Source organism: Cupressus sempervirens, chromosome 5, assembly GCF_028749045.1.
Source record: "Cupressus sempervirens isolate cs-2001-9-10 chromosome 5, ASM2874904v1, whole genome shotgun sequence".
Taxonomy (NCBI): Eukaryota; Viridiplantae; Streptophyta; class Pinopsida; order Cupressales; family Cupressaceae; genus Cupressus; species Cupressus sempervirens.
In genome coordinates this window covers 403,892,748-403,905,040 of record NC_143122.1, presented here as the reverse complement: position 1 = coordinate 403,905,040, position 12,293 = coordinate 403,892,748, and positions in this window count along the sequence as shown.

Sequence of the window (12,293 nt, the reverse complement as noted above, 5' to 3'; positions counted from 1 at the left end):
ACCAAAAATTTTGGACATTTCTATTCCATGAATGAAAAGAAGGTCCCTCAAATAGGTCAAGTGAAAGATACACTAGTGGCATTAGTTGCTCATGCTATTAAGAGAATGAAGCAAACCATCCTAGTAGGAAACATCTTGGCCAGCTACAATATGATTTTGAGTAGAAGCTTTTGAATGGAAATGGGAGGGGAGATCAAGATGGATTGGTCTCATGCCATAATCCCCATGGGTAACAAAAAATTAAGTTAGAACCTAAGGAGAAGGCCAAGTTAATGGTCTTGAAGTTTGATGATCCTAAGGCACAGGTCCTATATCAAGAAATGGAGTTTAGAAATTACATGATGTTTGCTAACTTCAATTATTCTAATGAGCAATCGAAGATTCCTAGTCACCCGTAGATTTAGACACTAGATTTTGATGGCAGTTGCACTACTAATGGATCTAGAGCTGATGTAGTTCTTGTATCTCCAAATAGAGATGTAACTCATCTTGCATACAAGTTGCAATTCAAAAACACCAATAATACAATAGAGTATGAAGCCTTGTTGTTAGGTATCACTTCTGCAAAGCATAGAGCAATCAAAGTCTTAAGAGCTCAACGAGATGTAGAGCTTATAGTAAAACATGTTTGAGCTTAGTACACTATAAAGAATATTAGGCTCATGAATTATAGAAATAAGGTCTAGGATGAGATTGAGCAACTAAATTCCTTCTCAATTCAAGTTGTTCCAAGGGAGCAGAATGAAAGGATAGACTTCTTGATAGCATCATCCTTGTTGCTACTCCCACATATGGATTTCAAGATAATTAGTACAAGATGTAGTCCTTTTCATGCCAAACAGTCCTAATAACATTGAGACATAAAAATTGTTCAATAATGATAAGACGATCCAATATTTCTTGGAAGGATCCAATCCTTGTTGTGATTAGTACTTCAAAGGGAGTGAAACTACCTACAAATATTTCTCCCCTAACACCAAGAAAGAGTTGGAGCTTGGAGTTGAAAATCTCAAAGGTAACAAGATCCCTCGACATCTTATTTCCCTTGGGAAACTATTTGATACACATGATGCATTTAATAGAAATGAAAGGGGAAGAAAAGGTGGAACTTCTAAAGAGTATGAAGCAATGAACATTGACATTGAATATAAGCCTAAGATGGTTAATATTGGTAGTAGTTTCTCAAAGGAAGAAAGGGAAAAAGAAAATGGATTGTTGTTAGAATACCAAGATATATTTTCTTAGGGATATGAGGACATAAAGACCTTTAGGAATGGTAAGTTCAAGAACAAGATTCCCTTCAAGCCTAAAGCCACTCCCTTCAGGCAAAAGTAGTGTAACTACAACCCTATGGTCTCAAATGCCATCTTTAGAGAAGTTTGCAAGATGCTGAAAGCAAGAATTATCTACCCCATACACCATTCCACATGGATAGCTAACATTTTCCTAGTCTAGAAAAAGAGAGGGGAGATTAGAATTTATGTGGATTTTAGGAATTTGAATCAAGCATCTCTAAAGGACAACTATGCCTTGCCCAATATGGATCATTTACTACAAATAGTAGCCGGCTCTAAGATGAAGTCCATGTTACATTGATTTTTGAGTTTAAATAAAATTGAGGTAGATCTAGAAAATTAGTTCTATATGCATTAATTATGGCTTGTAATCAACCACATTTCAACATAGTCCTTACATGCGAAACCATCTTGAAATGAACATTGAATTGTTCATTTGAGATGATTTAGAAGATCAACCTATTGCCTTCAAACTAGATGGATTTTTCCCTTTATTTTAGAATGAGAAGCTAGAAACCAGACTTCTAGTATGATAGATATGATAATTTATATGAGAATGCAATTAATCTAATGAAAGAAATAAAATTATACTATATGAATGCATTTTAAGCTAATATGAGATTGTAATTTAAGAAATTAAACTATGGATGTATGAAAATGAGTAAATATTGCCACATTAATTCAATGCAAAATCAATTCAACCTCTATAATGAGGAATTGAAAGCTCCTTAAATAGAATCCCAGGATCGATCGACGATGAAGATCAATTGGAATGAATAGTCAAGATTGGAGATTGAGACTTAGTCAAAATAGAAAATTCCCTGTGTAGGTGAGGTTAACTAATTTGGATCTGAGTGTGATGAAGAGTTAACTAAGTTTCACCTAAGTGTGAGAACAAGTTAACTAAGTCAATTCCATTTAGAGAGATAGTTCACTCAGAATTTCCATTTCTGAACTGAAGAGAAGATTTTGAAGAGGATATTTAATTTAATAAAATAAGATATAACCTCATAAATGCATATATTTAATTAATTGAATAATTAAACTCAATAATTAAAATAAGGACATTATCTTACTAAATTAAATACATTTAATTCCTTTGCACTTTTTTTTTAATTGGTAAATGGCCAAAGCCTAGACTAATTATTATTATAACCTCATAAATGCATATATTTAATTAATTGAATAATTAAACTCAATAATTAAAATAAGGACATTATCTTACTAAATTAAATACATTTAATTCCTTTGCACTTTTTTTTTAATTGGTAAATGGCCAAAGCCTAGACTAATTATTATTATATGTTAAGCAAAGATAGATTTGAACCCAAGACCTCCCACATGAGAGGCTCGCAAGTTACTGTTGCATTGTAGGCTTTTGCCTAATTCCTTTGCATATTAGCTAAAGACATGAGATTAATTTAATCAAAGTATGAAGACTTATAATTAAATTAAACTTAATTAGTAGGTTTAATGTAGCTAATTTGAGTCAATACTTAGGAATTAAATAAAGAATTGATTAATGTCAATTAGGATTTTTTACATCTGATACTTAGGTTAGGTAGCGATAATTAGAATTGCCTAGTAAAATAGGACTTAGGAATGACTGAATAGACCAAAATTGGTTAACATGACAATGTGCCAATTTGAGGCTATTACATTTTCCCCTCTTTGAATGAATGTGCAGAAAACATATTTGATTCAAAGAAATCAAAAGTATGATGCATAGACCAAGAGATGAGATTGCTTTTGAGATCGATGACATAGAAACTAATTGATGAGCTTTTTAAGGTTATCTCTAGAACAAAGCTTAACCTTAGGGGATCCAGATAGAACACCTTGATATCAAGATTGACAACCTTTTAAAGGTTATCTCTAGAAAAAAGCTTAACCTTAGGGGATCTAGATAGAACACCTAGATAATAGAATTGATAGCACAAAGATTTTCAAATTTCATAGAATTATTTCCAGAGTGAGACTCAATTCTCAAGATTTAGGGTTTTGACTGTCTTGATACCTATCCATTGAAAGATGTCAAGATTAATCATGATAGAATCACCCCTAGAACAAGGCTTGATCCTTAGGAGTCAGGATTTAGACTGTCTCGATAACTATCCATAAAATAGTGATCAAAAGAAAGAGCCAAGAATTATCCCAATATGAGGCTCATTTCTTAGAAAAAGTTGGAATTATCTCCAAAATGAAGCTTAATCCCCTAGAGTCTATATAGAACAACTACATTCTAGTGCATTGAAGATAACAAGATCCAATCACGAGTCATAGAATCATCTCTAAAATGAGGCTTGATCCTTAGGAGTTGGGGTTTAGACTATTATAAGATGTGATTAGTGTTGGATACAATTGATTAATTATGTATTGTCTTTGATGTTACAAAAATGTCATAAATAATATCAGTTAGTATAGGTTGAGCTCACTAGAGAAGTGAAGATAGTTCTCAATGTCTATCAAGTGTTCCTTTGTTTACCTAGTTCAAAAGGCAATATCTACCGAGTTCATTTGGGTGTTGAAGGAAAAGTTGTAGAAAGAGAGTGTTAATCGAGCTCACTTGGGTAATGAAGGAAAATTGGATGGAACCAATGCTAACCAAGCTCACTTAGTTGCCAAAGGATTTTTGTAAGTTTAAAGTGTTAACCAAGTTTTTTTTGGTTAATGAATGAAATCATTTCAAAGTTAGTTTCTATCGAGCAGGGTTAGCTAGAAAAGAATTTTATTACTTTGTTTAATTAATCTATTTATTGATTCGAGCTGACTAAGGTAATGAATATTGATTATTGTAAGTTGTATTTGAGCTGACTTGGCAAAGTAAAAGGTATAAGTATAAGTTCAAGTTGTGATTTCAAAGTGTGGAAGAAAGTGTGCAAGTGAGTGCAAGAGAATGTGTGAATTATGGTGACGTGATTGAATATCTATTGGTAAGTAGAATAAGCAAATATTGAAGGCTAAAGTAGAATATCCTTGTGGTGCAGAAAAGTCATATTTGATCAATAAGGATCAAGTATAACCCTAAATAGAGATCTAAAATCAGCAATAAAGTTGCATTCAAATTAGGTCAACTCATTGTTACTCTCTAACCATTGTAGCAATGATCTAAATGTCTTAACAGAGTTGGGTTAATAGCTATTTGAAAATCCTCTAACAAGGTGGCAATTCTATTGAATTGTTCTCAAGACCTCTAACTAGGCCATTCCTAATATGGTGATTAAATCCTTTAATAGGGTCACACCTAATAGTGTGTTTTGTAACCTTTAACAAAGTTGGCTCCTAACAGGGCTCACTTTACAAGAGTGAAAATCAGTAACTAGTGGCTATTGGTGGTTTTTCCCAAATTGGGTTTCCATGTTAAATCCTAGTGTCAAATTTGTTCTTATTATTTTCTTTATGTGTTTTCAACTAAATTAAAGTAATGGTAATCTTAGATAACATCAATTGGTTCTTAAGTTAATCTTTTACTGAGCTAATCTAGTTACTACCATGTTACAACATTCTATGTGTTTATCAAGCTTTAGCAGTATTCAGTTATCTATTTGCATTTTTTATTGACATCAAAAGGGATCTTACAATTTATTTTTGTAGTAATTAATTCACCTCTCTCCTCTCAATTAATCCTCTTATATATTTACAACAATTGGTATCAGAGCTTTTGGTGCTTGTAGAGAAGGTTTCAAGGACCTAAGCAAAAGATCAAGACGTCTTACAAAAGAGAGATACCCAAGCTAAACAAAGACAATTTTGTAGCATAGCAAGGACTAATGAGATTGAATCTAGCTACCATCAATGATTTAGGTTGCAAGTATTTTGATTTTGAATATAAGACTCCCACTGAAACATTACCAATTGAAGATATTGTTGAAAAGAAAAATCATAATATCATGATAATTGATATTGCATCTACTCTCAATTATGCTGAATTTGATGAGGTAAAAGATTGCAAAACTACTTTTGCAAAGTGGAACAAACTGAAAGATATCTATGGAGGAGATGACAATGCAAGAAGAGCCAAATTTGAAAGCCTTAGAGGAAAATTTGATCAAATGAGAATGAGAGAAGATGAAAACATTGAAAAATATGTGGAAAGAATCAAGGGCATTGTTAGTGCAATCAAAGGATCTAGAGGAAACTATTGTAAGTAAAGTGCTTAGAACTCTTCTTCCTATTTATGTAATTAGACTACCTACTATTCAAGAAATTAGATGTGATCCAACTAATAAGATAGGGTTTGATGCTCTAGTTGGAAGATTAACAACTTTTGTGTTAGACAATTATGATAACTATGTTCCTACTTCAAAGAATATTGAGTCTACATTTAAAGCTAAACTCTCACTCAAAGAAAAGGGTAAAAAGTCAAAATCTAGTCAATCAGGAAGAGAAGAAGATGGATCACTAGAAGAAAGTTTAGATAGTGATCTTGAAGTTGTTGAAGCCTTTCTTCTAAGAAAATATTCCAAAGGAAGAGGGAAGTACAAAGGTAAAGTTCTTCTGATTTTCTTTTCTTGTGACAAAATGGGTCACATTGTTGCTAGGTGTCCAGACAAGGAAATGAAGGATGAAAAGAAAATCAACAAGGATAAAGGCAAGAAGGACTCCAAGAACTTCAAGGAGAAAGGTAAGAAATCTTGCTTCATAGTTAAAGATTCTAATAATGGTGAAGATGAAATGGTTTATATTGCTATGAAAGATGAATTTGATGATGAGGGAGATGAAATGTCCCTTTTCTGATTTTATATGATATTTCCAACCTCTAATCATATCTTTAAGATCAAACAACTAATATCACAAAGATCCACCAAATTTCTCAAGAAACCCCAAATCGGGTATGCCAGAAATTGTGCCAAAAGCTTCATAGCTTCACCTATTATTAATAAATCCGAAAGTGGACATTTTTACAGAAATTTCAGCAGCATAACAGCCTACAAAATAAAATTTCCAGATCCGTATAGCCTTTACACAATATTTCTCAAATGTAGGACAAAAACTATGCTCATTGGGCTCCCGAAATTAACACAAAAATGCCTGGAAACACCACAAAAATACTAATAATATATCTTAGAAGTTTAATCATGTCCCAACACATATATTCAGCTCTATTTTAACACCTTAAAGTATGAAATACAGCAGCAACCAAAACTGATATGAAATACTCAACTGAAAACACCAAACTCATACAAAAAACACACCCGAAAACCCACAAATCTGCACTGTTCAGCACAAAGGCAAACTCTGTATGAGCATGCACATGGAATGGCTTCAAACTCCAATCCTTAGCCTTCTTGGAAACCTACAAACTCCCATTCTTGGGTCTCTCTGGAAACCTCCAAACTCCCGTTCTTGGGTCTCCTTCTCCACAGGTTTGGCAGCCTCTGAAGAATAACAAAGAATGAGCAAAAAACAAGTTCTGCAATGAGCCCCAAAATGCCTCCAAAACCCCTTAAAAGAGGGCATAACCATAACTCACATCCAAGAGAGGTTAATGAAACATATTTTAATAATAATTTTCATTTATTAGTCCAACGGTTTCCAAAGATTAACCCCCCTTTTCCGAAACTTCACTTTCTTGGGCCTACCTGCCTTAGCAAAGATTTTCTTTTTTAATTATTTGAAAAGGGGACATGACAAGTCCTCCCCTCCCAAATATTGCTTGTCCTCAAGAAATGGCTGAACAATAAACCAATCAATCCACCTGGATCCCAAATGTAGTCATGAACTATACTACTACCAATTAACACAGGCTCCTGCAATATCCTCTACAATATGACCAAGAGGAATCCATAATCAAACTGACAATTATAGCTCAACCAAACTCCAAAATCACCACTACCACAGTCAAAAACCCATGAGACACAAACTCTTAGAACATCAGAACCCAAGTAAAGTGGACAAATCAAACTACCAACACAGTAAATACCATCAACGCATCCCACTGGCCTATACGAAATGTACAATCCAATTTTGCAACAATGGTGAACACTCTCGAATGAAACTATACCAAGTATGGAGAATCCACACACTGTAGAACTCCTGCAGTCAACACAACTCTGCAAATCATCGGCCACTATCTCATAACCATAACTCCCATGCACTGCTGATGGTGAAAAGACATTACAAGATAAAGAGTAAGAAATGGAATCCAAACCAAATTTTTCTACCATCAACTCCTCAGCACAAAGATCAAATGCTAACTGATGTACATACCCTGCAATATAATGTTGATAAAAAAAACCAACCTTAGTCAACAGCTCACCATGAAGAAGCGATACAACCCACTGTGACTGATCACCAGCTAAGTCAGGAGATCTCATAACCAAAGGAGTAGAATCAATAACAACACCTACGAAAGCATCACTCCAAAACTCCTACTCTAAGTCATGTATTATCAACCTATCAACTGTAGGACCTATCACCATGTCATGCCCATCACAACTCTCATCCCGAGGCATCAAACTATCCCATAACTGATGATAAGCACTAGGAACCAAAGTACATCTTTGTATCATCATCTCATCAACATGGTCATCAAAGGTAGATTGATGAGCATACCTCACAGTGTAATGTCGATAGAATGCACCAATCTCAGTCAGTGGCTCAGACTGCAATCCAGATGTAACTAACTACAATCGATCATTAACCAAGTTGGAACTAACTACTACCTTTGAAGTCATTGCCAACGGAGTAGTATTACTACCAGGAACCATGCCAACTATCAGGTCACCAACATCACACATGGTCTTTGAAACAACATCTCTACTCTTCGTGCCATTAGTACTAGAGATCACCACCATGTCAAGTACACCACAAAAATTTGCTACAGCACCTAACTCAATTGAACCTGACTCTAGTGGGAATGAACCTGATATGCCAATATTAGTATCAAGGATTGATGCATCCCCATCTCCACTGTCTCTAACAATCTCGGCCATGGACATCCTCGGATCACCAAACACCACAGCTTGTGACTATATAGAATCAGGTAAAGATTGTAGTCACTCTAACTCCATGGTCACCTTAGCCAAATGAAATTGTGACTCCTTGAAAGCCAACTGTGTACTCTCAAGAATCTCAGAAGTCACCTCAAGCTGCTCAGTAAGCTCACTCACCTCATCTTCCTTGGCCAAAAATGCATCATATGCTATACTTCCCCACTCAATAAGATAATCTCTGTCGGCTACCAACTGCATATAATTCTGTCTCAAAATCTAAATAGCCTCCCATAAAGAGTGGATCTCTATCAAGGAAAGATAACTGTCTTCCTGCTCATCACTACTAGGAGAACCCCATCCATAAACTGCTAACAACTGATGAGAAGCATCGAAATGCTGGCAAGTGATAGCAATGTCTTGGTCACTAACTCTCAACTGATTAGACACATGATGGCACTGGCTTGACTGTCTCCTACAAACCTCCTCTGATGCACTGTCTAAAGGAGTATCCTCAAAGTTACTAGTCTCTAGAGTATTACCATCCATATCCTGTGAATCAAATCTAAAGCTTATATCAACATACAGAGCATCAAAAACATTAGTACTACTATCCAACTCCTCTGTACCCAAGGAAACTAAGTCTTCAAAACTGCCCACTACATCCTCCTGGATGTCATCAATGCCAATATGATCCTAGGACTCATCTATACACACTGCCAAATATGAAATATCATCAACACATTCCAGCAAGTATGGTCGATTAGATATATGAACAAAGCCCAACATCGGTGTATAAAAACTAATACCAACATCAAACAAGATACTAGCACAAGAAAAGACAACACCGTGTAATTTGGTAATCAAATCCATGATAGCACCCAAACAAACACTGCTACCAAAAAGTGTTAAAGATCTCCAGTCAACTGAATCCCAAACGCCAATATAACAATCTCGAGTCCATATTCATAAACTAGAATCAACTGGTAACTCAAGAAAACTCCTCACCTGAGTAATATGACCAATACCAACTAACTCCACATACCTATCATGATGAGATAATGAAGTCACAATACTATCTTTGTTCACCTTCAACTGGCTGGACAAATCATGTGAAGTACTACCAGCCTCAACCTCATGTGATGAAGCATCTAACTGTGCCTGGTACTCTTTCTTAGCAAAGTCATGAATGCTCAATGTTTGCTCATCTCTACCACGTATCTCACCATCCTACACAACAACATCCTCATAATCATCATCTGAACCCACTACACTGTAGTCACTGCCTGTTGTAACTATACCATCCTGACTACCTGTGGCATCACCCTTTGACGACCTGTAAACAATTGTCTCAATTTGAGTATCAAGTTGACTATTACTATCAATCTGTGTAATATCCTTTCCCACCACCTCCTATGGCAGAGTAGAATCTGAGACCTGTACCTGGCTATCAGCTAGTTTCTCAAACTCCTCATGCAAGTTCTTGGTAATTGTGTCATCTGCCCTGTGAGAAAATCTGCCAAATAGAAATCCAGTCAACTTATCCACCTTAGCTGGGTCGAACAACATGTCATTCATTATACGATGGTGCTCAACCAATTATTCAGACATGTCATGGCTTATTTTTATAAGTTTATCTCAAATGTCTAAATAACCATCCTTTCTACTGTTTTGACTCTGGATATCAATTGTCCAAGATCGTGTCATCTGAGACTCTGTACTATACTTGTCCATTGTGGATAAAGTAGAGTGTAACACCAATAGGATATAACTTCTTCAAACACTAATAACTAACATGCAAATGATTAGAAGTAGCATGCAACCATAGATTTTGACATGCAACTGATTAGAAGCAACATACAATCGCCAAATTCACGAAGAACTAATATGAAAATGATTAGAAGTAGCATGAAACCATAAATTTTGACATGCAGCTGATTAGAAACAACATGCAATCATAAATTATGACATGCAAGATCTGGGTAGCTGTCAAAACTGACATGCAAGATCTGGGTAGTTGTCAAAACTAACATGCAAGATCTGGGTAGTTGTCAAAATTGACATGCAAACTTCTACAACCACCAAATTCATCAAGAAATAACATGAAAATGATTAGAAGTAGCATGCAACGATAAATTTTGACATGTAGCTGATTAGAAGCAACATGAAACCATAAATTATGACATGCAAGATTTGGGTAGTTCCCAAAACTGAAATGCAAAATCTGGGTATTTGTCAAAACTGACATGCAAACATCTACAAACCCTCAGGCTGGCAAGATCATGGCTCTGATACCACTGAAATTTCCCTTTTTTGATTTTGTATGATATTTCCAACCTCTAATCAGATCTTTAAGATCAAACAACTAATATCACAAAGATCCACCAAATTTCTCAAGAAACCCCAAATCGGGTATGCCAGAAATTGTGCCAAAAGCTTCATAGCTTCACCTATTATTAATAAATCTGAAAGTGGAAATTTTTACAGAAATTTCAACAGCATAACAGCCTACAAAATGAAATTTCTAAATCCTTATAGACTTTACACAATATTTCTCAAATGTAGGATGAAAACTATGCTCATCGGGCTCCCGAAATTAACACAAAAATGCCTGGAAACACCACAAAAACACTAGTAATCTATTTTAAAATTTTAATCACATCCCAACACATATATTCAGCTCTATTTTAACACCTTAAAGTCTGAAATACAGCAGAAACCCAAACTGATATGAAATACTCAACTGAAAACACCAAACTCATACAAAAAACACACCCGAAAACCCACAAATCTGCACTGTTCAGCACAAAGGCAAACTCTGTATGAGCATGCACATGGAATGGCTTCAAACTCCCATCCTTAGACTTCCTGAAAACCTGCAAAATCCCATTCTTGGGTCTCTCTGGAAACCTACAAACTCTCATTCTTGGGTCTCCTTCTCCACAGGTTTGGCAACCTCTGAAGAATAACAAAGAATGAGCAAAAAACAAGTTCTGCAATGAGCCCCAAAATGCCTCCAAAACCCCTTAAAAGAGGGCATAACCATAAATCACATCCAAGAGAGGTTAATGAAACATATTTTAATAATAATTTTCATTTATTAGTCCAACGGTTTCCAAAGATTAACCCCCCTTTTTTCGAAACTTCACTTTCTTGGACCTACCTGCCTTAGCAAATATTTTCTTTTTTAATTATTTGAAAAGGGGACATGATAGGAGATAATATGGAACTTATCTCTCATGTTAGCAAAAAAGATATATGGATTATTGATAGTGGGTACTTGCATCATATGACTGGTGACAAAAAAAAATTTGAGCATATGGAATACTATGATGGAGGTAGTGTAAAATTTGGAAACAATGAACCTTGCAATATAAAAGGAAAAGGAGGTATCTTGTTAACTAAAGAACTTGTGTGTGATAATTCTTATTGGGTTGAAGGACTAAAGAATAACCTACTAAGTGTGGCATAGCTAAATAACATTGGATTTAAGGTAAAATTCATGAATGGATAGGCCAAATTGCTGGTTGGGAAAGAAAATTTGTTTGGTTCTAGAAAACAAACAAAAGATAATCTATTTTATCTTGATCTCAATGATTGTTCATGTTTTATTGCTTAAGTAGAAGAAAGTTGGTTATAGCACAAAAGACCATGTCATGTGAACTTTGATAATCTAGTTAAGATAAGCAAACATAAAAGAGTAAGAGGTATTCCTAGTTTAGAGAAGCTTGACATGGGTCTATGCAAGAATTGCCAAATTGGTAAGATGGGAAAGACAAGCTACCAAAGAAAAGACTATTAGTTAGAAAAAATCTTGGAAATTGTTCATACAAACTTATGTGGACCTACTGGAATAGAGAGTTATAGTGGAGAAAAGTTTTTCATTCTCTTTGTTGATGACTACTCTAGGATGATAAAAGTAATGTACTTAAAAGAAAATTTAGAAGCTTTCCAAACATTCAAGTGGTATTTGGCAAGAGTAGAAAAAGAAACCAGAAAGAATTTGAAATGCCTAAGATCACACAGAGGTGCTTAATTCATTTCCCATGAATTCAACAATTTATGC